This window comes from Eubalaena glacialis, chromosome 14, assembly GCF_028564815.1.
Source record: "Eubalaena glacialis isolate mEubGla1 chromosome 14, mEubGla1.1.hap2.+ XY, whole genome shotgun sequence".
Lineage (NCBI taxonomy): Eukaryota > Metazoa > Chordata > Mammalia > Artiodactyla > Balaenidae > Eubalaena > Eubalaena glacialis.
Genome location: NC_083729.1, coordinates 91,264,624 through 91,292,461, shown reverse-complemented (window position 1 = coordinate 91,292,461; position 27,838 = coordinate 91,264,624).

Genomic DNA, 27,838 nt, shown 5'->3' with positions numbered 1-27,838 from the left:
AGCCACCTGGGAGTAACCCTTTTTATATCTTTCAGACACTGCGGCGTCTATAAATAGCTTTGTAGCGTTACATTAGGTAAGAGACAGTCCAATATTCCATTGCATGAGCAATGTGGAATTTCGGATTTTGAATTAAAAGTAGTTTAAATGGCATTTTGGTTTCAGCAGTGAAATTAAAAACAAGAAACAAATCACGGATGAGGGACAAACAGATGTTTCTCTGATAGTCGGATTCCTTAGAAAATTGACTATAAATTCAGGAAGATAATTATTAACACTGGATTATATAATCAGGATGATTTGGCTGGTTGTCTACAAAGTCATTAAAATGTGTCAGAAGAATCAAATGTATGTTGTATACGAAGCAGGACCTGTGGCTGGTCTTCACTGAAATCCCTTCTGCATTTCTTTTTGTGTAACTTAATTAGCAAAGTTAAAATTAAAATGAGATTCCAGTGTGTTTAGATGAAACAATTTCTATGAGAGGACCCTTCATTAAGACATTTAATAATGCGTTAAACTTTTGGTTATCAAAGGAATCTCTTAAAACTATTTTTTTTCCAATGAATATAATTACTCAATCTAAAATATTCGTGCTGTTCAAGAAAACTCCAAATACCGCTCCTGCCATGGGCATGTCGGCCGAGCACTTGTTAGATGCTCTGACTACAATCACTGCTTTCCAGTCTTCCAGCTTTTAGCAATAATGTTAACTAGAGTGTATCCAACATTAGTTTATTGAATGTCTAGTATATACGTGACAATATTCTAGGTTTTATGGGAATAGCAGTGAATGGGACAAAGTACCTACTCCCATGAAGCTCACATTCTGAGGAAGACAGGCAATAAACATAGAAACTAATAAGTAACATAGATATTTAGATATTCACAGAGTTGTGCGACCATCATTAAAATCGATTTTGGAAATTTTCACCACCCTCAAAAGAAACTCTATGCTCTTTAGCGGTCAGCCCCAATTCTCCTAATCCCCTCAGTCCTTGGCAACTACTAATTTACCGTCTGTCTTTATAGATTTCCCTATCCTGGACGTTCCCTATCCTGGACCATTCCATAAAAATGGAATTATACAATATGGGGTCTTTTGTGATTGGCTTTTTTCACTTAGCATGATGTTTTCAAGGTTTATCCATGTTGTACCATGAATTGCTACTTCTTTTGGTTGTTGAATAATATTCCATTAAGTGGTTTTTATTTATCCACGCATCCGTTGATGGACATTGGTGTCGTTTTCACTGTTTTGCTGTAATGAATAATGCTGCTATGAATATTCAAGCACAAGTTTTTCTGTGGACATAGATTTTCTTTCTTTTTTGGGGGAACGTACATGCTTTGGAGTGGAGTGGGAAGGTTATATGGTAACTCTTTGTTTAATGTTTTCAGGAACTGCCAGACTGTTTTCCAAAGTTGCTGCTTCATTTTACATTTTCACCAGCAGTATATGAATGTTTCAATTTTTACACATCCTCCTCAACACTTGCTATTATCGGTTTTGTTTTTTTTTTTCATTTTAGCCATGCTAGTGGGTGTGAAATGCATCTCATTGTGGTTTTGATTTGCATTTTCCTAAGGAATAATGATGTTGAGCATCTTTCCATGTACTTTTTGGTCACTTACATAAATTCTCTTTGAAGAAATGTCTATTAAGATCCTTTGCCTATTTTAAAATAGGATTATTTACCTTTGTTATTGAGTTGTAAGAATTCTTTATTTTATACATATTCTAGATAGAAGTCTCTTATAAGATATATGATTTGCAAATATTTTCTCCCATTCGGTATGTTGTCTTTTTACTATTTTTATGGTATGTTTTGACACACAACTAAAAAAATGTTTCATGAAGTTTGACTTATCTATTTTTTCTTTGGTTGCTTGGGCTTTTGGTGTCATGTATTAGAAACCATTGCCAAATCCAAGGTCGCAAAGATTTACCCCTATGTTTTCTTCTAAGAGTTTTATAGTTTTAGCTCTTCCATTTAGATCTTTGATACATTTTGACTAAATTTATACATATGGTGTGAGATAGGAATAACGTCCTATTTTTGACAGTGCATTATCCCCCAGGAAGGAACAATTTTTTAAAAATAAAAGTAGTGTCAGAAAAATAGTGTTAATTTGTTAAAAACTGTTTATGCTTATGCCTGCACTTTGCTGTGCATAAAATAGAAAAATCTCTAGCTTTCAAGGTTACATTGTACACTGATGGATGTAAACAAATAAATACATACAACAAAATTAAGTGGTGTAAGAAGTACAAAAACTACAGAAAGATAAAAGGAGCTGGAGACTGCTGAAGGGGCTATTTTTATATTGTGTTATCAGAGAGGACTTTTCAGGTAAGGTGATATTTGGGCAGAGACTTGAAGAAAATGAGGGAGTAAACCCCTGAAGACATCTGGCAGGAAAGCATTCCAGGCAGAGGGAAGAACATGCACAAAAGCCCTGGGGTGGGAGTGTGTCAGGCGTGTCTGAGGAACAGCAGGAGGACAGTGTAACCGAGCAGAGGAGTGACAGCCGTGGAGAACGGGGAAGTATTCAGCAGCTGGAACACTTGGGGCCCCATGTACCATGGGAGAATCTTTGGATGTAACGCTGATGAGTCTAGAAGACACTGGCGGCGGGGGAGGTTTGGGCAGGGGGACCAAGTGATCTGATTTACGTTTACGAAGGGTCACCTTGCTTGCTGCAGATTGGAGAACAATCTGAAACTGATTAGAAAGCAATCATTCAGGCTAGAGAGGATGCAGGGAGTGTTGGAGAAGGTCAGAGGCTAGGTATATTTGGAAGATATTAATGAGACACATGAGATGTGATGGAAAGAGAGAAGGTCAGGATCATTCAAGGTTTTTGGCTGGGCACTGGAAGCATGAGGTGTCCTTAACTAAGATGGGGGAGATTACAGGTGTGCTTATCTTAGGGAAAAGATAGAAGTTCAACTTGGGGCATATTAGGATTGAGGTGACTATTGAAACCCAAGTGAAAGTAAAGGGGTAGTTTGTTACAGTTGTGGCTTTGAGGGGAAAGGTCTGAGCTGGAGGTATATGTTTGACGATTTATAGCACGGAGCTGGTGTTCCCAGCTTTGGGACTGCATGAGGTCACTTAAGGAGTGAGGAGGACAAGAGAGGGAGGAGGTATAAGCAATGATTCCTGTGGTCCATTTCTAAGTGGAGAGAGGAAAAAGAATTGGCAAAAGAGTCCAGGGAGATGTGAGCGGTAAGTGAGGTTACTCCAGAGAGGGTGGTGGAGTGGCCTCGGGAGAAAATTGGAGGAAAAAAGGGTAGAGACAGTGAGTAAGATTACAGTAAATTATTTAGGCTCGAAAAGCATTTACGGAGCACTTCCTGTGTGCCAGCAGTTGTTTCAGAGATAAATTGGTGAAGAAAAGAGACCCAAATCTAACCTTTGTGAGGATGGCATTCTAACAGGGGCAGACAGACAATAAATGATGCGTATGCAAATTACACAATACTAGAAGGTGATTCTTGCATTGAAAAATAGAGTAAGCAAAGAGAGAGAGGAATCCAAGTAGGGTGCACATTTTTGACTTGAAAAACTATGGGGATTGGGTCTCCACCTAAGATGGGGAGAACATGAAACAGATGGGGGGTGGTTTACTTAATAATTTTGTTTGCTCAGTCACTATTTGTAAAATACTAAAGTAGTAAGTTTTCAGGGAATTACTATTTAGTCAAATATAATTAGCAATAATAGTCTACTAAACTTAACTTCGTTTTAATGTTTAAGGTCTTTCAAAATTTCCTGATTTTTAATGTTAATGTGGTATTGTCCTGATCCTATGACACACCATGAGGATTATAATTTTAATAATAAATCTTTGACTTTAGCTAGTAAGAGTTTTCCATTAAAGAAATTATTGTAGAATATGTTTTTAATGACTCTTTTTTGAGCTCTTCAATTTGGATTCTGAATAAACAGCCATCTGTTATGTATCAGTGACCCATATTTGTGAATGATTAATGCTCTTAAAAAGTAAACATCTTTGGTTTGGGAAAGTTAAATAAGACTTTTAAATACTCAGGCTATATAGTTCTCTAGGAAATATAAAATTCAGATAACAGAGGAGGTCTTGTCTGTGACATTTTTCACCTATAACTTACAGTTCTGTAGTGTGTTAATAATATATATCATTATTAACCTTGGTTGTATATCCACGTATTTACCAGCTGAAATAAAACCAACTTCCAATACCCTTCCTCTTTTCAACCAAAGTGAATCTCTGGATGAGAAACCTCCGGCTTGAATATCACACCCCATGAGATTCCTCAGGGCACTGGTGGCTCATTGAGGGGCTCTGTCATAGCGGTTGGTTTATATCTCAATTATAAGCATCATCACATTGTATTTAATTATGTGCTCGCACGTCTGTCCCCTTGGTGCTATCAGGTGCTCCTGACAGCAGAAGGTCACGATCTGTCCATTTCGTAGCCCTCAGAGTCTACCTGGTTCCTGGAGTATGAAAGATGTTCAGTAGATGTTGAATGAATGAAGACATCCATGAATGAGTAAACGCTTCCATACACTGTAACATACATAAAGGTTGTATTTGAACTCTCCCCTTGAGAAGTTAAAACAATGACAAGCCAAAGGCAGCTTCTCCCCTATTCCTCACTGAAGCAGAATCACAGACTTAGGGGGCCACCTTCGGTATTCCTCCACGGCTTGCTAAGCAGCCTGAGAAACTCAAGAGGGAACAAGGCAAAGCCACGAGAGCCCAAGAGCAAAAATGAGCAAACCTCGTGGTCCCTTCTCAGAATCCCTTTTGGCTACAGGAGTCAAAGTTTCCTTGCTTAGCTTCTACTCAGACGTGCTAATTCTATGACATAATATGCTTAATTTTTCAGAGACTAGATCCAAACTAATACACACACAAATGGGTTATATCCCTTTCTGGGTAGCAGACTAAGGCTATAATACTGCTTCTCCCTGATGCCATAAAAGACAGCCAGTAGTGGGACAAGTAGGTCTTTCTAGACAGCATCTTGTCTTCATAGCCACACTGCCCACTTTGATGTCACTCACATCCACAGTGTTTTGAAGAGTGCCTATTTAGGGCAAGAGAAAATGCAGCTACCTAAGTATTTGCACGGGGCATGGGACTAGTAAAAAAATCCCACTGGTCTAGGATTTCTCCATTGCTTTGAGGGAACCAGGGGATTCTCTAGCAGCCATAGTTAAGGGTCACTTTAGCAATTGGAAAAAATGATCAAGCAGCAAATTGTTGGCAGGGGAAATCCAGACAGAAGGTAGCTTAAATTGATGGCTTCTGTGGAAGCCAAGGGAATTTGAAACAGAATTTGCCTGGGATTTTGTGTGCCCAAATCACCTTTATGAAAGAACTGTGATGCCCAAACAATGCCCATACCCCAGATCAGATTCCCAAGCTGGAATCGAGAGTTTTTAAATAAATAAGAGTTATTCTAGAGGGACAAAATGACCATCTTCCAGAAAAAGGCTTCTCAGTTTATTGCCCCAATTTGCTCTAAATGCATCATTATCCTCCACCTATCCAGAGGCTTCATTACTTGGTGTTATCAGGTGCCAATCAACTTCAAAGAATCTTTTATATGATCTCCGTGAATTTAAGCTTTATTTAACTATAGTTGTTTATGACCTCTTTCGTTGATACTCATTTGACATGGACGGCAACTTAACTCAGATTAAAGATGGATGAGTCCAGCTGGATATACATCTCTGTCCTGAAAAGATGCAGATGACAGTGGAGAAAACTGTCACCGTCATGTCCCACCACCTCTGTCAACAACAGACCCTACTTGTTCTCTCTTCCTCTAGCTTTTCCAAGTCAAAACCACAGCAGCCTGCCTATGTGTACCCACTGCAATGGTCCCCCACTGCCTGAAGGCTAAAACCAAGGATGCTTGGCAAGCTATGCACGTAGGATTGGACTCATGCTCCCCTCCCCAGCCTCACCTTTTGCTGCTGCCCCGGCATTGGCTCTCCTGAGCTCTCCAGGTCTCCACGAGGCTCAGGGCTCTCTTGTCCTGCATATGCTCCCTCTGCCTAGCAACTTCTGTTCCAGGGCCAGACCCCACCTCTCGGCTGAACCCTGCTCACTCTCCTATCAGCTAGGATGCCTTTGCTGAACACCAGGAGCCCTCACAATACCCGCAGCTCTCTGCAGGTGCTTCCCTGTGCCGTGCAAAGTCCTCACCCCTTCTCAGTACTTACTGTGCTTTGCTGTGTGGTAATTGTCAGGGACATAGCTTGTTCTCCAAGCTATTCCCAGGATCTAGTTTATTGTAAAGGTACAGTGCACATTTAATAAATAAATGAGACCACCCAAATAGCCCCCTACCCCCAAAAAACAAAAAAGTCTGAGGATTTTTGCCTTTGAAAGAAGGCAGTCTTGGTGTAAAAGAAAAACTAAAACCTGATTTTGTATCACAAAGGCATGAGCTTCAACCAGCTCTGTTATCACCATGCTTGCGTCCTCAGGAAATCACTTCCGTTCTAGAAGACCCAGTTTGTGTATCTGTAGAATAAGGGTAATGATGCTTTTCTTATAAGGCATCTGTGATGACCAAAGGTTTACTACTGTATGACAGAATCAGTACAGTATTTAAAACATTGCTGGTGACAGTCAAATCATTCATCATGTCCACGGATATACTGGATGAATGTTCATGGGCAGTGCAGCTGGGCAAAGCCTATGCCTCCGTCCCCTCATGACTTCATCATGTCTTTGCTGAGTCGCCACAGCTGAGCTCCAGGCTTCCTTGGCAATCATCCCCTGAACCCCCCTACAGGCACACACTGGTGTCACTGCAGAGGAAGCAGCGTGAATACCTCACATCCAAACCCACCAAATGAAAACTTCCAGTACACTCGCCAGAGGGGATTCTTTGTGGTCTGTTTATAGGCGATGTTAAGTTATTAAAGGTAACAAAAATGGTATGTGCTTATGGTCCAAGAAAACAATAGATCAAGGAGGAGAGGACTAGGGTAGAAGATGTAGGTTTCGGCACTGAGTCAGCGTGCGGTGCCTGTGTGCACCATTCTTCCTTCGACATCATTTTTTCTTTAACAGGTCTTGTTAAAGGAATATTAGCCATGTCTCATAAATTTTGCATCATTTTCAAAGGGTCAAGTGGATTATTTTATTTTATTTGGAAAAGGATACTTTGTCTTTGGGATATGAAGGTGCTATCAACTTTTATGGGCGACAAAAGTTATAACAACAATAAAAGTAACACCAATTGAGAGCTTATTGTGTGGCAGACACTGTAATAAGAATGGTCCATGTGAAGTGAGTTTGAGATTTGATTCCCCAGTGATATTTGAGAAGGTTTCAGATGTTAAAGGGAAACTATCCAATCGTACTGTTTCCATAGAGAGAAGGAAATTTTTGTTTCACTTTCCAGGAAAGACAAATAAAGGTGGAAATGTCCCACCTTATCTCTGCCCCATCTTCCCTCCTTCCTGATGGGTAGGAGGGACTTTATGTGAACAGTGAGCTTGGAAAATGAGCGAAGCACGGTGGCCTCCTCACAACCTGCTCTGCTTGGATGCACCTGTCCACTAGCAAGTACATTTTGCCCTGTCCTTGGCTTCAGTAAGCTCGCAGCAGCAGGCTTTGCCCATGTGGGACCCTGAGCAAATGGTAAAATGGCCAAGTTGGAGGAGGTGCAAATCTAAAACATATTCTTAAATCAGCTTTAGTAGGAATAAAGCTGATATTTTCATTTCTGTCTCCTGTGTCTTAATTCTTAACGGATTCCAAACCAGGAGGGAAGGTAGAATTTTTATTTGCCACTTCAAATTCCCAAACCAAAATGTTAACTGGAAAACCAAACACTGACGGAGTAACCAGCTTTGCATTACCAACCGATTCCATAAGTCTGTGAGGGGGCCACACAGCACTTGTTTGAGAACGAGACGCCTAATTCAGAGCAGCCTCAAGGAAATGGGATTTGTGAAGATCTGATCCCCAGAATATATATCCTTCTTTTGAAGAGAGAGAAGGGATTGATTTGAGTCATATGGGCGTTGCCAAAGCTTTGCCTAGGAATTTAAATGCACTTTTGAGTACACACACACACACACACACACACAAATCATTACTTCTAAAACAAACATCCTTTGGGACTTCCCTGGTGGTCCAGTGGTTAGGACTTCCCCTTCCAGTGTCGGGGGTGCAGGTTTGATCCCCGGTCAGGGAGCTAGGATCCCACATGCCTGCAGCCAAGAGGCCAAAACATAAAACAGAAGCAATATTGTAACAAATTCAATAAAGACTTAAAAAAAAATGGTCCATATCAAAAAAAAAAAAATCTTAAAAAAAACAACAACATACATCCTTCTTGTTGGGGAGCAAAATGTGAGTTTTTTAAACAGAATCCTACCAATCACCTTCTCACCGGAATCTCACTTCCATTTATCCTTGACCATCATCTCCTTCTGCATAACAATAACTTTTCTTAAAATTTTAAAATTGAATTTTGAACTATTAGTAAAATAAAAATATTCAGGTCATCCGCATATCTCAACGGAGTGGAGGAAAACAAATACTGTAAGAATTTTTTTTATTATACCTGTTGTTAATCTTACCTGTGTCCTTTGGATACAAATGTTTGATTTGTGTGAATGACACATGGAAAACCCCCCATTATGCCTTTGGGAAGGTAAACATGAATTAAATCTAATCCTACCCAATTAATTACTTAATTATTAAGATTAATTTTAATAATTCTAATAAAGAGAGACATTGTCTAATTTGTACAAACACAGTATTTTTTTAGAACCCATGCATGCGAGACTATTTTACAGGTTATTTTCGCATCTACCCCTAGGAGGCAATGGTGCAGTGCCATTGCTAAATCTGGGTGCTCCAGGGCTTTTATCTTCCCCTGAGTTATAAAATGAGTTTTTCTGGGATAAGATCACAAGAGTTCAAGGTGGACTGAGTCAAGTAGAGCCATGCTTCCTGGTAATAAAACACTGTACAGAATTTTCCTCTTTTCTCTGACACTATGAAAGGAAGGTTAGATTAGGTCTGAGATCACAAGGAAAATTCCTTGGGAAGTAAACTTTTCTATATGGTAGTGAAAAGTACCACTCATAGGAGTCAAAGAGATAGCCCTCTCACCTCAAAGTCAATAGGAAATTCAAGTCCATTGACATTGTGACTGGCAAAGGGAGTTTTTGGGTGATTGACATAAATTGCTATCTTGGAAGAACTGCAAAGAAATGTCATTTTCAAAATTAAATAGCTCGAAGCTCCGTGACCAGGGGCTGGGTGGCAGGTGGATTCCCACCACACAGCAGGGAGTTCGCCTGGCATTTAGCTCAGTTACACTGATGCACTGAACATAAACATCTGAAAAGGGAAAAAAGACAAGGAAAGGGGCAGAGAGACTCCATTGCTTAGAAAACCAAAGCCTCACTGCACTCAAACCAAGCAGAGAGACGGACAGGTCCCTTTCATACCTTGCCTTGCTTTGTATCATATTTTCGTCTTTAAAGAGAGGAAAGAAAAGAGGAAATTTTCTGATGAATCATCTGATGTGACAAGAGAGTGAAACAGGAGCCCTCTCTCGGAATCTCCGCTGAGGAGTGGGGATTACCTGTGTTTGCAGCTCTCTCTAGGAAGGGAGGGGGAGGGAACTCAGAAAGGTAACTGATGAATAACACCTCAGCATACAAGTTGCCAGCTTTCATCCCATCATACAAGATAGCAGGAAGAAACACAATACGGGCTGCTTTCCGAGGAGGAATCTGGTGGTGGCAGAATCAGTGTTGTTCCACTTACACGTGAATTTAGTGCTTTGTTTGCTTGCTAATTGCATTGTGTCAACAGAAGCGATTTCTGCTAGAAAAAAACCGAAACGGTGATTTATCGATGATAGTCTGAATCGACGTGTCTTTGAAGAGTGAGAAATGCTATAACGAATTGCTAACATTTAAACTCACGGAGGGGCGCTCCTTTAGAAAAATGAGATGTGCACTTAAATTATCTTGAAGTGTCGATGGTTGAAAGGAACAAAAAATGCCATGAGAAAGAATAGTTTGGTGTCCTGCAATTTGATTGGGGTTTTGCTTTCATTTCAGATCTTTGGAGGAGATTGGCAGATATTCCGGGGAGTCAAATAACCATCCACTTAGATCCGTGTCGTCCTGCCTTTCTGGTTAGTACTGTGTTGCTGGAGAATGCTGTCCCAGCTAGCCAGCACTTTCAAAATCCTGATTCCAACATCCTATCATCTTCCCTAGATTGATGCCCTTCAAAACTGTTAGGTGAATTTTCCAGTTATCTATGGCTCTGTAGCAAATGATTCCCAAACGCAGTCCTTAAAAATAGCCATTTTATGATGCTCAGAGTTTCTGGGGGTCAGAAATTCAGAATGGATGCAAGGTGGCGGGGTAGGGCTTGCCTTGCCTTCATTTGTCTGGGCCTCAGCTGGGAGGTCTTAAACTTGTTTTTTTTTTTTTGGTTGCAATTCCCTGTAGTTTTAAAGGATATTTCACATTTTATTTTATGGAAAAGGAAGGTAAGATGTATCCTGGCTCTTTTGTTTTAAAATTTAAAAATACGACCATTGAACGATGGTAAAATTGAAAGATTATAAAATGTTAAGGGTGATGGTGGAGGATTTGCCATTTTTGTCTGAGACTTTAGAAGGGAATTTTTTAAACATTAAATAAATGGGCATTACATTGGGAATACGCACTGGCATTACATGTGAGGAGCCTGAGGCAGGGTTCCCACCTAGAAACGTGGAGTTGGAACCATCGGCGTTCGGATCTGGGAAGACACCTGCAGTTTTCTGTATTTAAGCCTATTTCCCATTGCCCTAGCTATTGACAATACTCTTGAGAGCATTTTTTTTTTTTTGAGAACCAAAAAGAATCATCTGAAAAGGCTACATACCGTATGATCCCAACTGTATGACATTCTGCAAAAGGTAAAACTCATTTTAGATCAGTGGTTGCCAGGAAGTAGAGTAGAGAGAGGGATAAACGGGCAGAGCACAGAGCATTTTTAGGGCAGTGAAACTATTCTGTATGATGTTATAATGGTGATACATGTCATTATACGTTTGTCAAAACCCATAGAATGTACACCAAAAGTGAAGCCTAATCTAAATGATGGACTTGGGGTGATAATGATGCATCACTGTAGGTCCAGTGACTATAACAATGTCCCAGTCTGGGGGGGGGGCGCTGTATGTGGAGACAGAGGTAAATGGGAGCTCTCTGCGCTTTGTGTTCAATTTTGCTGTGAACCTAAAACCACTCGAAAAAATAAAGTTTATTTTTTTTAAGAGGTACATCAGGTGAATTTGCTTTCATATAATTTGGAAAAATTAGGTGTTTGGGACTAACATATACACACTACTATATATAAAACAGATAATCAACAAGGACCTACTGTACAGCACAGGGAACTCTACTCAATATTCTGTAATAACCTGTATGGGAAAAGAATCTGAAAAAGAATGGATACATGTATCTGTATAATGGAATCACTTTGCTGTACACCTGAAACCAACACAACATTGTAAATCAAGTATACTCTAATATAAAATAAAAATTAAGTTAAAAAAATAAAAAGGCACATCAGGTGAATTTGCTTTCATATAATTTGGAAAACAAAAGTTTGGTACTCAGCACAAAAACTTTATGTGAAGAAACAGGCTAGCAAAATAAGGGTCCAGTTAGTGAAAAGATTCCAACAAGTACATCCTTGTTTCGAAGACTGAAGATTCATCAGAGAAAAGGCAACCAATCCCCCTCTCCAGGTGAACTGTTTGGAGAACGTCATAAAGAGCCAGCAGATATGACCATCTGCCAAGGAACGTCGGACTGTGGCGGTTTATGTGAAGAGGTGCTCACGTGCAAAGCAAGCTAAACAATTATTCTTTTGACGTGAGCAGGACGGGCTCCATTGGGAGCCTGGGTTTGGGGCATCCCGCCTTTCACAGACAGAACAAATTAGAGGGAGTTCTGAAGGGAGCATCCGAAATGATAAAAGATTTAGAAAATGTGACCCAGGAGACAAGGTTAAGAGAACTGGACACATTCAATCTACAGAAAAGAAGACCCGAGGGAGACATAATAACTATTTTACTCCTACATAAAAGGATATTATAAAGAAGATGGGGCCAATTATTCTCATTAGTCAATGGGACAAAATAAGAAGTAATAGGCTTACACTGCAGCAGGGCAGACCGAGGTTAAAAATCAGGACGAGTTTTAACATTATCAGAAGTTAGGGAAGATGAAGGAGGGTTTGTGTAGGCTTGTCTTCCTTCGAGAAGGCTGGGGTTGAATTTAAAGTGTGATTATTTGGGATGGGTTTGGATTTTTTTAAAATCAAGTTCTCTCTGATAGATGTAGCTCGGTGTGTCATTTAATCCTCTCCCTCCATTTAAACAACAGATTTTGGTATCGATGTGAATGGGGATGGATATATATGTCTAAGGGTTTCCCATCCTACATCTTTACATTATAGTGTCAAGAGAGGGAATGCTATTCTTAAATGAGCGTCAAAATACATTTATTACATCTGTTATTAGAGAGTGCACAGTGTACTATTTTCTAATTCGGGAAATGTACAACTTCCATCAACCTTTGAAATGTTTTACAGAAACATAACACTCAATAATGTCTAAACAAGTGTGTGACAAGAACATTGAGACGTGCTTTTTCTGTAAGGAATAAAATCGTATTACCGGTGGGTTCTCCCTCTCTGTCTCTCTGTACCCCTCTCAGTCATTACCTGGTTTCAATCAGGCTTTAGAAAACCCTTGGCACCTGAACCAAGGAACGTAGGGCTCCAAACACTCACCCCCTACTGTGGCTTATTGGAATTTTATCTGCCTAAAGATTGGGCAAGTTTACCTCATTATTTCTCCACTCTCTTATTGGTCACAAAGTTTGTAGCCCTTGATACATCTTTTCATGGAGCCATTAAGTGAAACAGCCAGTAATGAGTGTCTCCATAATGACTCATTTAGTTCCTTCCACTGGAAGTGATGCATATTACTTCTGCAACATCTCACCTATTCCATTCAAGAAACCAGCAGCCCTGGTTAGTTGCCATTCCAAACTTAACTTCTCTTGAAATCACTAGGGCTACAAAATGTTCCTTTAACTCCCCATCCTCTTGATTTTTAAAACATATCTCATTTATTGTGAGAGCGGTGAAACAATTTTAGAGATTCCCATGGTTTTCATATATTTATATATGCCCCAAACTCTTTCAGCTGCCAATTGTTCATTAAAATCAAGTCAACTGCAGTCATTTATAAGAAAACAAAGTAGTTTAATACTATACTATGTCGACCTTCCCAGGATATCTTTGTGAAAATAGCATGCTTCAAAATAATTCTGAATTTCTAAATGGATTGTTTAGAGACAAGCTTTCATTCATTCATAGCTATTGATACTACAGATGCCATGCCTACATTTCCTGGTAAATAGAGCCTAAATTACCACCCAGGCCCTGAAGATGGCCAAGATCATCTCAGCAACACTGCGCACCAGTTTATCATGTAAAGAACTGTACCCAGGAGACACACTTGAAACAATTCAATGCTGTATTTCTTGGCTTTGAATATGTTTTCAATATACATCAATGAATAATGGGCTTTGTATTCTTAAAGGAAATAGGTCCTTAAGAAAAATTGGAATCAGATTTTACTAGATAATATTTACTCCACACTAAAATGTAATAATTCAACATCCTAACTGTATTTGAAATTCTGAGACCAAAATCAGCAGATATTTGAATTTGAAAAAAATTTTTAGGCAGTCTTACGGAAGTTACTTTGGGCATTAAAACATAAATAAAACGTGTCTAAATTTCTGATTCATAAAATTAGCCAATTCCAAGTCCTTTATACCTTCTCGGAATTATAACCACCGCCGACCTCTTGTTCTCAATGAAGCCAGGTTCACCTTCTAAATTGCAAACTGACCATCCAAGTTCTCTGTTTAAAAACTCTTACTGCAAACTATTACATTTAGAATGGATAAACAACAAGGTCCTACTGTAGAGCATAGGGAACTGTACCCAATCTCCCAGGATAAACCATAATAGAAAAGAATATTAAAAAAAGAATGTATATATGTGTAAAACTGAGTCACTCTGCTGTACAGCAGAGATTGACACAAAACTGTAAATCAACTATACTTCGATAAACAAACAAATACACACCTTATTGACTCCAAATTGTCTACAGAGAAAAGCCCAGACTGTGCAGGATCTCTCGCTCTTGTCAACACTTCTTTGATTTTTTTGAGCATTAACTCTTTTTGCTTTTGATTATACAAGCAATAAAAGCTCACCATATCCTATCTGGAAAATATTAAAAGCTTAAAGATTAAAATAAAAACCGACCATCACCTCACACTTAAGCAACTTGAAATCCACCGGATGAGTCTGAAATCCACCAAATGAGTGAGTCTGAAATTCCACCAAATGAGTCTAAAATCTCCCAAGTGAGTCTGTCTCCATGCTTTACCTGTAATGATTTCTGCCGGATCGCCTTCCTCCTACTCAGCCGTCTTCAGACTGACTTTTTAACCTTGAAGATTCAGGTAACATCTTGGTAATGCTTTCTATGGCCCCTGACCCCAGGAGGTCAGATTTCTTCACGCTGTGGTCATTTGGTTTAAATACTTGTTACTCTTCTCCATCGGATGGTGAGCTGTATCAAGGCCAGGGCTGTCTTATGCATTTTTATATTCTTAGCCCTTAACAACCTGCCTGCATCAAGTGGGTTCAGTACATTTTTCGTAAGTGAATAAATGAATCATTTCCTTTCAGTCACTGCAGTGTCACCTCACTGCCATCCGTGCCCTGCCCACCCTCATGGGGAACAGGAAAACCATCCAATATGTAGGTCTGGGTAGAAAACCTACATGATGGAGCCAATTCTCCTCAAACTGGTTCACCTCTTGATCTTGCTATTTAAGTCAGCCTTCTCCGACAAAGTTTGAGCCTATAGTACTCATCTAGTTACTGCGTTATTCGTTTCAAAGAAAATCATTTCTATTGGTGAACACTCTTTCTGCCACTGATGTAGATTAAAAATAGCTGTATTTAATGAAACCATCCTGCCTGCCTTAAAATCTTACTAACCACTGATTCTAGTTTTCACTAAGTTTTATGAGCTTATCTGTTGTAAACTCCAAAAGGAATGCTGTTGTATTCAGTCTCTATAGCGCCAGGCATGGCCAGCACCCACTTCTTTGCCAGCAATAAATCCTCACACTGAAATGTTTGAAGCTGGCATTTCTCATTTGTGATGCTACACTTGTGTTCCACGACAAGATTGATTCCCTGAATTCAAAGAATTCTAGAAACGAATGATTAGAAATACATAATTTTAGGTGACAACCATAGGTCTTCAGGAGAATGCTTTGATATTTGAAGAGAACACTTATCCTGAGAAATATCATTGTGATGTGATTCGAACCACAGTAAGTTCAAAAAGAAAAGAAGGGGGGGTATCCTTTGGGAATCTTGAAAAACCACTTTTTTGCAGTAGATTGGTTGTTTTAACTCTGTCTTGAAATATTACTATGGGTGAAGCTTAGAATGAAAAGAAGTTTTCGGTAATGTGTCATCATTTATATGTCTTTCCACTGTATGTAGTCAAGTTAACATACAGTTTAATTGATGAGGTCTCTTTTCGTGACCTCATCTTTTTCTTTCTGGAAAGGCCTTGTGCATACACGTGTGGTGGAGTGTGGCACAGAGAACGCAGTGCTGTGGGTCGGGAGACTCGGGCCCTGGCACCATCTCTGGGCCATGAACTACACAATTTTGTACAAATAACTCAGCCGCTCTGGCCTTCCCAGTCCCTATTTATTGTCCCTGAGGTCTCTTCCATCTTTACAATTGCATGAGTCTATTTCCCATATGGTTTTTATGGCCCTCCCCCTAGGGATGGCTATTGTTCTTAAGATAATTTCCCATCTTTCTATGCATTGGGTTCCTGTTCTGAGCATTTGAAGAGGGTCATCCTCACGGGTACCTCCAACTGTGATGTAAACGTTTGGACCACCTTGGAGCTTTTTGAGCCGTTAAGGTCCAGTGAACCTGTTCGCTGAAATGCATGATGTGCCTCCAGAGAGGCCTGAGAGTACACGTTTGTGTACTCAACAGGGGATGTTCATTCTCAAGGCCCTTGATGCTGAGACCTCATCTGCCCTGCGTCCCTCTCACCCCCCGGGGGCCCAGCACGGAGCTTTCCGTGGCCCCCTTCTGCTGATTGCGGGGCACCCGGGGAGTGTGGAGAAAAGCATAGGGAACGTGGGTTAGAGCTTTAGGTGCAGAAGCCAGGGTACCTTCAATCCAGATGTGCAGAAGCCTTGTGTTATCCAGCCTTTGAAAGAGACAAAGGCTATTGTGTGCTTATGGCTTATTTTCCTCTAAGAGAAAAACTTAGTAAGCGTTTTTGACACATGGACTCAGTATGTCTGCGTAGCAGCTGGAATGATACAATGGACCCTAATAGCTGTTTCAGGTTTTTTCATACTATTGCACACTCAATCCCTCCTCTTCCCTCAGAATATCTGCTTACAAACCACTTTACCCTGGGCAGTGTTCAGATTTAGATATTTATTACGTGAAATACAAGAGCCAAGTAGCTTCGAAGACCCATCCCTTGAAGGAGGCATTTTGTTCTTCACACACGTTTATTCCTTGGCAAGTCCAAATGCTGCCTATGCGTGAGATTATTTTCCATTTTGGATGGTGACATGGCTTATGGTGCAAAGATATCAGGTCTCTGAAGTCCGTTTATGTCCCCCCAGTTCTGTTCACTGCCAGGTGTGTATCCCTAGGAGGCTGTAAATGTGCGGTTTTGGTAGCAAGAGTGGCTGCGTGGCTGTGATTACGTCTGAATTAACACAGCGATGTTATGAAGCTCAAAGAAAAACACATTTCTCAGACGTGTATTTGTGGTTTGTAAGTTTTGTAAATGGAACAGATGAAACAATGACACACTCTGTCCCTTGTTTCTCCTTGCATGTTTGTTGGTTCGTTTGCAGTGTTTTGGATACAGGGAAATGAAAGACAGGTAGGGATGTGTGTATAGATGTTTATCATTTATAAATAGAGTGTAAATTGAGCACGCCGCCTCTCCATCAGCCGTGATATCAATGCTTGATGTTAGAATGCATTTCTCCACAAGGGATCGTCTCTGTGGCTTTGTTTATACCATCTTTTTGCTTCCAGTTCTGGTTGGAGGAGTGCGGGGGGTTGGGGGGTGCGGGGGGGGGGTGAGATTAGAGAGCTACAGCTTTCTGATGGCCACTTTCTTTTCCAGCAAATTCTTGTCACAAGCCACAGGCACATGACTTTAAATAGATCCATGAGAAAGAGTTAAAAAAGCATTAGGTCTTTTTGTTCTTTTGTGGGCAAGATAACAACTTCCGCTTGTATTTCAAGATGCATATTTGCTGTGTTGGTCCTAAGGACTTAAAAGTGAAGTTGAAATCAATCTCAGATGGATTATCTATGTGATATAAACATGTGGGCATGAAATGTATGGAGTGTACATATGGCAGCCCCATCTGATATAAACAAGTGGGGCTGAGGAACATACATACATGCCTTGATTGATTTGTTAACTGTGTCTGTAAATGGAGCTGAAAGCCCATTTTCAAGCATGACCTGCGATAAGCAAACGCATATAAACACACAATAAACCAAGATAACACAAGAATAACATCAATTAAAACAATTATGACAACTTCCAGTCATCACGAGGCATTGTTTCAGCTCCATCTTAAAACAGGAAAAGCTTCCAATTGTTCTTAAATCGACTGGTAACTGATTCCACATTTGTGGAGCCTTGACACAAAAGGGTTTTTGTCCTGCGTTTGTATTCACTGAGGACATGTGAGTTCCAGAGCCTCAGAAGGGAAGTTCTGTGTGGCTCTCTGTTTGCCAGGTTAAAGTGATGCCTACCAAGAAGATGCTCCCTTTATTTCATTGTTGGAAATACGCATTTTCTATTTCCCTACCAAGCTGAAAGGATGTGAGTCTAAGCATTCATATGTTTAATGGTTTCCTTAGAGTCTATAGGCTAACGAATCTAAAACTCACAATTTATACTTTGGTAAATCAATTTGCCTTATTTGGTGATGTAATCAAATTGAACAGTATGCACAGTAACATACCTAAATCCATAAGGCAGAGAGTTACGAGGAATCCATGCTCCCATGACACGAAATTATTTTGTTCATGTGCATGGGTGCATGTCTAGCGTCAAGAAGCAAGTTTTACAAAATATTACAATATTTTGTAATAACCTATAAAGGAAAAAGAAAAAAATATATATATATAACTGAACCCCTGTGCTGTATACCTGAAACTAACATGACATTGTAAATCGATTATACTTCAACTAAAAAAAAAAAAAAAAAAGAAACAAGTTGTATTGTCACACAGCCAGGACACCAGCATTGGCTGTTTTATGTATTTGCATCTGGGTCTTTGTGTGGACTTTGCTTCTGGATCAGCTTTTTCTCCACAGTTGCTGAAGAGGTGATTAAAACACCTGCTCTCTGAAGCCCAGCTGATTCCCCAGGCAGAGGGTTTGCTTCTTCTCACAGCTTCTCCCCTCTTCTCCTCTGCAGCAGAGACCCCTGCCCTGACCCTCTTCACTTGCCCCTGTTGATCCCAGTTACACAGGGTTATTCATGGACCTGTTTCCCTGTGAGGCTGCCGTCTTGGGCAGAGAAAAGCATCTCATGTGTCTTACTGACCACTCTGTCTCAGCATCGAGATGGTGTCCACCTAGAAGAGTCTCAGCAAGTGGATGCTAAATGGCTTACACCATTCGAGAATCTACAAATCTTTGCACAGACTCAGAATTTCAGACATTTCCTAGATATCCACAGATTATCATCATAGCAAAATCAGAAGTATCTCCACCCGGCATCTACAACTATATTTTATGAGAGACCAGGGCCAAATAACCCTGATTTAGAATCTGCATATCGTCTCTGACTTGGCCTCTCCAGTGAAATCTTGACCCCGCATGAGGAAGGTCTGATCATACTGACACAGCGATTCCTTTCTCCTCGGAGCCCTCCCGGCTCTGCGGCTCCACTGGTCACCTCCCACTCAACCAGTACATTCTAGGGTCGCTATTTGCAGTTGGCTGTCATCTTTCCCCTGGAGAAAATATATTTATGGATTTTTTAGCTCCACTTCTGAGCGGTGGCCTTCAATTCTCTATTTACTTTCTTTGTGAAGTACTCATTGAATTACAAAGCCATCTTGGGCGTAAATTCTGTTACTCATGGTTTGAATAGAATTTGTGAAATCAGGAGACTTGGTATTTAATTTGAGCTTCTATATGAGATGTGATTCAGTCATTTCTTTTGAAACTCATAGGCATACGGCACAGCCATGCAGGGAGACATTCTGTCTTCTGGCTCAGAATCAGACCAATTAGCCCTTTGACACAGCTGTACTGATCCCGTGGTGTAGACTGACCACCAGGGTGATTTGCAAAAAAGCTACGGAAGTCTCTTCTCCACTGTGTAGGCTTCTTTTCTCAGTGTCTCAATACGACGTGTTATAATAAGATGAAAGGGGCTGTTGCCGGGGCCGAGGGAGGGGGTCTCTTCACTTCCCTGAGCCTGTTTCGTCCTCCACAGAGCCAGGGGCTGGACCAGGTGACGATTGTGTAAGTTCCTTTCTGACAATAGCAGTGCATCTCTACAGCCATGAAGGTTACCAACGCACACAGCTTTTAATTGTGAATGTAATTCTCCTGTTGGGGTGACACATGTCCTCTGTAGAAGGTCACCTGAGGTCACCGGTCAAAGATGCTTATTTTAAAAGGCAACATCCACCCAGGTTTTCTCAATTGTGACCAAAGAGACCGACCAATTTTAAATGATGCTTAGCTACGAGGCTATGTCAAGTGGGAGGATTCCTGCCTCAATTCTGTCAGGAGGGGAGATGTATTTCCTGTGGAATTCGGGAAAAAGACTCAGTTAACCTCTGTGATGATAGCTGTGGCTCGACTCACCTGGAAGTGAGGGTGGTGCCATGTTGAGTTGGAGGAGCGATGGGCAGTGTCATAGGACGGCAGATTGAACACAAGGCAGGGAGTGTAGGAGATGAGGGTGGACACACAGGGACAGGGCCAAAGGGGGCATAACTCACTGAGTTAAAGACACATGCTCTTCCCCTAGAGGTGAGGGGCTGTTGAAGCCTGGTGAGCAGGGAGGGCTGTGGTCAGGTTCCTCAGCCTGTGACAATCCATGGGATGGACAGAGGTAGACACACACTGCCGGGCGCCTGGTCACCAGTCTGGGCTTCAGAAAACCTACACTAGGAAGGGCTTTGCCCACTGGGCAGGGCCAGCCTGAGCAAAACGTGAAAGAGGAATGCCTACTGATTTTACAGATCTCCAGTGAATCTGGACAGAACATTCATTTGTGCTGAGAATCACTATGGAAAATCAAAGGACTGAATGTATTAGTGAGAAAGCTGTAAAGGGAAAATACGTAATCATTTCTGTGGAAACTTTTGCCCAAACAAGGCCCCTTGTGTGGAGCTCTGAGAAGAGTATCAGTTCCTCACAAACCATTCCTTTATGATACAAAAGCTTCTCTGATAGCCAACAGAAGAGTGAGATGTACAGCTTAAGACAAAGTCAAGTTGGGATTTGGTTGTGATATTCCCACCAGAGTCTACATCTGCAGATCTTCTGGGATAAAATGAAGAACATCTTCGGGCGGGGTCTCCAGAAGCAGGTGGGAGGTGAGGAGTCGTTTGCAAAGGAGATACAAGGTAGGGCTCCCAGGAGGAAGCCAGCCAGGGAGTCTTCTCAGGCAGTGGCAGCCCCAGCCTCAGCCCCAGCCTCAGCCCCAGGGGAAGCTCTGGGGAATGAATTAAAGCTGAGAGGTGTCCTGATGGAGGTGAGGGAGCTGGGTGCTTACAATCCTACTCTTGTTAGGCTTTGGCCAGGGGAGGCCAGGAGCCCAGGGGCAGTCCTCTGCAGAGACGTCCCCATGCAGGCATGAGAAGCAATAACACGGAGGAAACGGTGGGGACCAGACCAACAGCCCCATAAAGGGAAGCAAGGGAATCTTCCTGGAGCAGGAAAAGTATCCCCACAAACTTTTACCAGCCAAGGTTTGCATAGAGCCTAGTGGGTACCACTTGGAGTCAGATGTATGGTTTCTTTCTTGAATGTCTAAGTTTCATACTAGATGTAGAAACTTGAGCAAGGTCCTTAGATTTTTCCACACATAAGAGCTCAGTTTTTACTTTTCAAAAACAGGAATAATGTTATTGCTTCCCTTATGGGATGGTTGTGACACAGAATACATGTAATGCTCTGCTCTGAGTCTGACCCCAACATAATAAACGGTTAATAGATGGGAAGTGCCACGAGAATTGAATGTCTTATGCTTAAATAATCATCACTGGCTAAATGTTTAATCAGAAAACACACACATAGTGTGGATAAGGGGAACTACAAATAAAATTTGTCCTGATACTTGAGGGCAAACATATCATCTGGCTTTTGAATTCAGATACCTCAGCTTCTTTTGATCTGAATTATTCGGGGAACAAATTCAACTTTCTGCCTCAGTCCTGTTTTGCTTGGAAAACACAAATGCTACTGACATTATGACTCTTTCATTACACAAATCATAGAACTTCTCTGGGCCAAACTTTCCCCTCTATAAATAAGATAGTTTGACAAATGATCTCTAAGTTTCCTTCCAAAGTTTACTATGATTCTATTATTTTGTGCATGCCATTTTAGAGTGAATTAATCATAGGAAAATAAACTTTTCAATTGTACTGAAGGTTTCAAACAAACTCCTAACCTTTACAATTCAAGAACACTATACGAACACTGTAAATAAGAATTCAATTAGAGGGATGAAGATAGGAACATAAACTGTTTTGTTTTGGTGCTGTTTTGATGTTTTGTTATTTTGGATTTGAAAACAGTGCAAGGTAAGAGAAGAGGTGAGGGTTGCCTTAAAAAAAGCTCCAACAACTTTAATGATTTCTGCAGAAAATTTGCAGACCAGAGAAAAAGTCATATGCTGCATTTTGCCCTACATGAAAGAAACTGTCAGAATGATAAAGCTCTTTATGACAGAGCTATTATGTTGAAGGCGTTTACTCTAGCAGAGTTTTTTGGAGGTACAAAGCATGGCCTTTGTAAAATACACAGATTCTAAGTTAGGAGAGTTCTCAGTCTAAGATATGCTTATCCTCTTTAAAAGAAACCTAAAAGCAATTAACAAACAGGGTAATGAGATTTGATCATTTAAATTATTCTAGAGAAACTCAAGAGAATATGGAAAATTACATATATTAAATTATAATTGTGATGATTTCATAATATGATTCTCGATCCTACTATGAAGTAATATTTTTATGGTAGTTTATTTTACCTTTGAAAGATCCTCCCATGGAGACTTCCCTGGTGGTCCAGTGGTTAGGACTTGCGCTTCCACTGCAGGGGGCGTTGGTTCGATCGCTGGTTTGCGAACTAAAATCCCACATGCCGCGTGTTGAGGCCAAAAAAACCAAAAAACAAAAAATCTTCCCATGGAGGCATATGAAGTAAATAAGAATTTCTTCATGGATTTAAATATTAGGCTTGGAAACGTGAAGATTAAACAATGCTATCTACATTTGGGATACTACATTTATATTCTTAGGTTGTCCTTATATTAATTATATATATGGAGATATGTTTTTTTTTTTATTTAATTAAAAAAATGTTATTGGAGTATAGTTGATTTACAATGTTGAGTTAGTTTCTGCTGTACAGCGAACTGAGTCAGTTATACATATACATATATCCACTTTTTTTTAGATTCTATTCCCCTATAGGTCATTACAGAGTACTGAATAGAGATCCCTGTGCTATTCAGTAGGTCCTTATTAGTTATCTATTTTATATATAGTAGTGGGTATACGTCAATCCCAATCTCCCAATTTATCCCTCCCCCTCCCCTTTCCCCCCTGGTAAGCACAAGTTTGTTTTCTACATCTGTGACTCAACTTCTGTTTTGTAAATAGGTTCATTTGTACCATTTCTTTAAATTCCACATATCGACGATATCATATATTTGTCTTTCTCTGTCTGAGTTACTTCACTCAGTATCAGGAGTTTCAGAATATGAGAAATTAAAATTTTTTGAAAGCTCAAAATGGGATAGTTTGCCTTCTTCCACAATATATCCTGCGCCAGCCTCAAGCATCAGTCTTAGCTAAGAAAGGAGTCCCCTTAGCACAAACATGAACTTTTCCTCTGCAGATTCCCATTAAGATGGGCAAAGGAATATAAAAACAGGAGGTGGGGTGGGGAGGAAATCAGTGCTGAAAATTAAGGTGGTGTTACAAAAATATTTAGAAATTCAAGTCAGATATTATGCAGCCGGACTAGATTTAACAAAGACACCAAGAGAAAACTCTTGCTTTTCCTTCCTAGAAAGAAATGTGCTTCAACAAGATATAAACAGAGATTCTGTGAGAAACCCAATTGCACCAGTTTGGAGGGGCAAGAGCAGGTCACAAAGAAGAAGGGGAGTACCACTCAGAACCTGTTTTTCTAGCTTTTAATAACAGCATCAAAAATGCAGATCAGGCATGGCTACACCAAGCAGCAGAGCATGGTTTGATGGGCATTCCCTGATGCTCGATGGAGCCAATAGAGGACTTTAAGGCCTGCGTTTTAAAGGCATCATGTAGTAAAATTAAAATAGGGTATATAACTTCATAATTACTAGAGAAACTTGATCAAATAGACCATAGTTCACACTGCCAAAAAGAGAAAAAGAAAATAAAATAGAAGAAAGAAGAAAGAAGTAAAAAAAAAACAAACATAATGACAAAAAGGGACTAAACATATCACTTAATGACAATAAATGAAAATGAGATAATGCTCTCTATTAATATCTGGCAAAGCATATTTGAAGGCAAATAAAAGCATATGACAAAACCAAGAGGGACACTTTCTTTCTTTTAAAAATTAAGAATATAATCACCAAAGAAGATAATGCTCATGAAAGTTTATGTACAGAATTACCTAGTAGCAAATTATATAAATAAATGTGGTTGAAAACACAAAAGGCGATTGACAGAAAATCAATAGAAGTGAGAGATTTTGATGTATTTTTATGAATGCTTACCAGATAATAGGCAAAAAACTAATGGATATTTAAGATCTAAGTCCCGAAGCCAATTTGATGTGATGAAATAAATATGTAGTTATACTATACACTTCAAATGTCCGTGACTAACTTAAATACGATTATATTGTTTACAAAGCCAACCTCAATACAGTCCACAAAATAGAAATTCTCTCAAAAAATGTCTGACATCAGTGCAAAAAACTAGAAGTTAATATCAAAAAGTATAAAAGATACTCATAAAATCATATCTTTTTAACAAATAAAAAAACATAAATAATGCTTAACAAAGGAACAGGAGAAATGGTGGTTATGGAATATTTAATAAACAAAATAAAAACTCACATATATAAAAATTTATGGGATGTTGTCACAGTTCTAATTAGACATAAATTTACAGTATAAAATACTTTTGATATTAAACAAGAAAGAGTAGAATGACACAAGTTAATTATTCATATTAAGGTTAGAAAAATAAGGGTGAAACAAAAACAAACCAGGAGTAAAAGAGAAAGGATCTATTACTATAAAAGCAGATTACATAAATAAATCTGAGGTTTTCTTTTTAAGAAAATGTTATTTTCAATCTCTAGCTAGTCTTTTTAAGAAAAAAGATCCGAAAACTCATATATTCCTAGATTCAAAGGAAATTAAATTTATGAAAATTACAATGCACTATTTTATACTGTTTTGAAAAAACACTAATTAAATGGTCAGTTCTCCCCTGTTTTAAAATACAACTTTTGTGATATATCAAATACTTATATGTTTTATGTTTTATTTCTGGAGTTTTATCCCATACCTTTAATCTGCCTGGCTACTCTAGGACTAACATCACACTGTTTTAATTATTGCAAGTCTTTTAAGACACTTAAATAGTAGGGAGGTCAAGCCTTTCATTATTTTGCTGTTTCTAAATTTTCTTAGCTATTCTTATTCATTTTTTACTCTAGAATAATTTTGTCTGGTTACAAATTTCATTGAAATTACAGTAAGTATGTTATTTGATTTTGGAAGTATTAAGTTATTTGCAAATATTTAATTTTTTAACCAAAATCATAGTATGTCTCCACTCTTTTGGATTTTATTTTAGGTCATTAAAGTTTTGGGGATTTTAAAAAATAAACATATTTATAAGTCTATTCTTAGGATTTTTTTTCTACTGTGAATTTTTTATTTTCTACTCGATTTTTCACTGTAGAAATCTGTTTATTTCCATATATTTATTTTATAGCTAGTCACATAATTGAAATATCTTACCAATACACAAATTTGAATTTCTTTCCTTGGTTTTCTAGGAAGTCAATCAGAATATAAGAAGAAAAAGATAAATCTGACTCTTCTATTCCAGGTATGACCTCTCTTGTTTATTTTCTTGTCTTATTGCACTAGGTAGAAGTTTCACAAAAAGTTCACTATTAATGATAAAAACATACATTTTTGTTTAAGGGTACACTTTTTGTTTTGCTCTGATGTCTGATTTTTAATTATTTTAAGATATTTTTATTATGTTAGGAGAGTAATCTTTCAATTTTACTTTACTGTGACATTTTTAAAAATTCAACTTTGATAGAACATCCACTAAGAAAGCTATACAAAAGGGTATACTCAAAAACACTATAAATAAATCAAGATGGAATCCTGAGAAAATGTACAAGTATCCCACAGGAAGTCAAGAAAAGAGAAACAGAGGAATAAAAAAATGAGAAAACAAACAGTACAATTTCAGACTTATGGCCTGTCATATCAATAATTACCTTAAAAGTAAATGATCTAAGTACATCAACTAAAAGATAGAAATTTGTAAAATGGATTTAAAAAAGAAAGATCCAACTATACGTTGTCTATAAGAAACTCAATTCAAATACAACCTATGTGGGTGGAAAGTAAAAGAATGGAAAAAGATGTGCCATACAAACATTATTTTTAAAAAAGAAGGATGACCACATTACTATAGTAAAGTAGACTTCAGAACAAAGAAAATTACTAGAGACAAAGAGGGACATTACATAATCATAAAAGGATCAACACACAAAGAAGACGTAATGATCCTAAAAATAGGTATGTACCAATTATGTGAAGCCTCAATATACATGAAGCAAAACTGATAGAGCTGAAAGGGGAAATAGAGAAATCAACAACTACAGTTACAGACTTCAACACCTTACTCTCAGTAATTTATCAGACTACTAGGCAGAAAGCCAACAAGGATATAGAAAAACTGAACAACAAAATCAACCAAAAGAAAAATATATCAAAAACCCATAAAATATTCAATGAAGTAGACCACATCTTGGGCCACAAAACAACCCTAGCAAATTTGTTTTAATAAAATCATGAAGAGTTTGTTTTCTGACCATTATGTACTCAAACCAAGAAAGACAACAGGCAAATCTCCAAACATTTGGAAATTAAACAATATACTTCTAAATAAACCATTGGGTAAAAGAGAAAGTGTGAAAGGAAATTTAAAAATATACATAATTCAATGAAATGAAAATACAACATATCAAGATATGTGGGAAACCACTAAAGCAGCCCTGAGAGAAAAATTTATTGTACTAAAATGCTTACATTAAAAAAGAGGAAAGTTCTCATATTAATAATGCAAGTTTCTATATCAAGAAATGAGAAAATGAAGAGCAAAATGAACACAAAACAAGCAGAAAGGAGGACATAATAAAGGTAAGGGCAAAATCCAATGAAATTATCACAAAAATAACAGATATAAACAATGAAACAAAAGTGGGTTCGTTAACAAATAATAAAATTATAAAAGTCTAGCAAGACTTACAAAGATAAAAAGACAGAATACAAACATCACCAATATCAGGAATGAAACAAGATATTACTACAGAATCTTCAGCCATTAAAAGGAAAATAATGGAATACCACGTAGTTCTTTATGTTCATAATTTCAACAACTTAGAAGATTGAACTAATTCCTCAAAACCACGAACTACCAAAACTCACCAAGATGAAATAGACAATTTGAATAGTCATAAACCATTAAAGAAATTGAATCCATTGATTAAAATTTCCCCCCCAAAGAAATCTCAGGCCCAGATGGTTTCACAGGAGAATTCTAAGCATTTGAAGAGGAAGTAACACCAATTCTACACAATCTTGTTCATCAACAGAAGAGGAAGGAACATTCACAACTCATCGTATGAAACTACTATCAATACTAGATAGAAAGATGACAAAAAAAGAAAAATACAGACCCATATTTCTCATGAACTTAGTCAAAAAACTCCTCAACAATATATTAACAGACTGAATCCAAAAATGTATAGACATAATTATATACCATGTACAACTGAAATTTTTTCCAGAAGTGCAAGGCTGGTTCAACACTTGAAAATCAACACAATCCACCATTTCAAGCTAAAAGGAAAAATGATATGATTATTTATATAATTTTATATGATTATTATTATCAATTTATGCAGAGAAATCACTTGAAAATTCCAATACTCATTCATAATGAAAACTCAGAAAAATAGGAACAGAGGGAAATTAATTTGATGAAGAGCATCTACAAGTGATGTATATCTATCATAATATTTAATGCTGAAAGAATGAATTCTTCTCCCTAAGATCAGAAACAAGAAAGAATGTCTGCCTTCATCACTCAC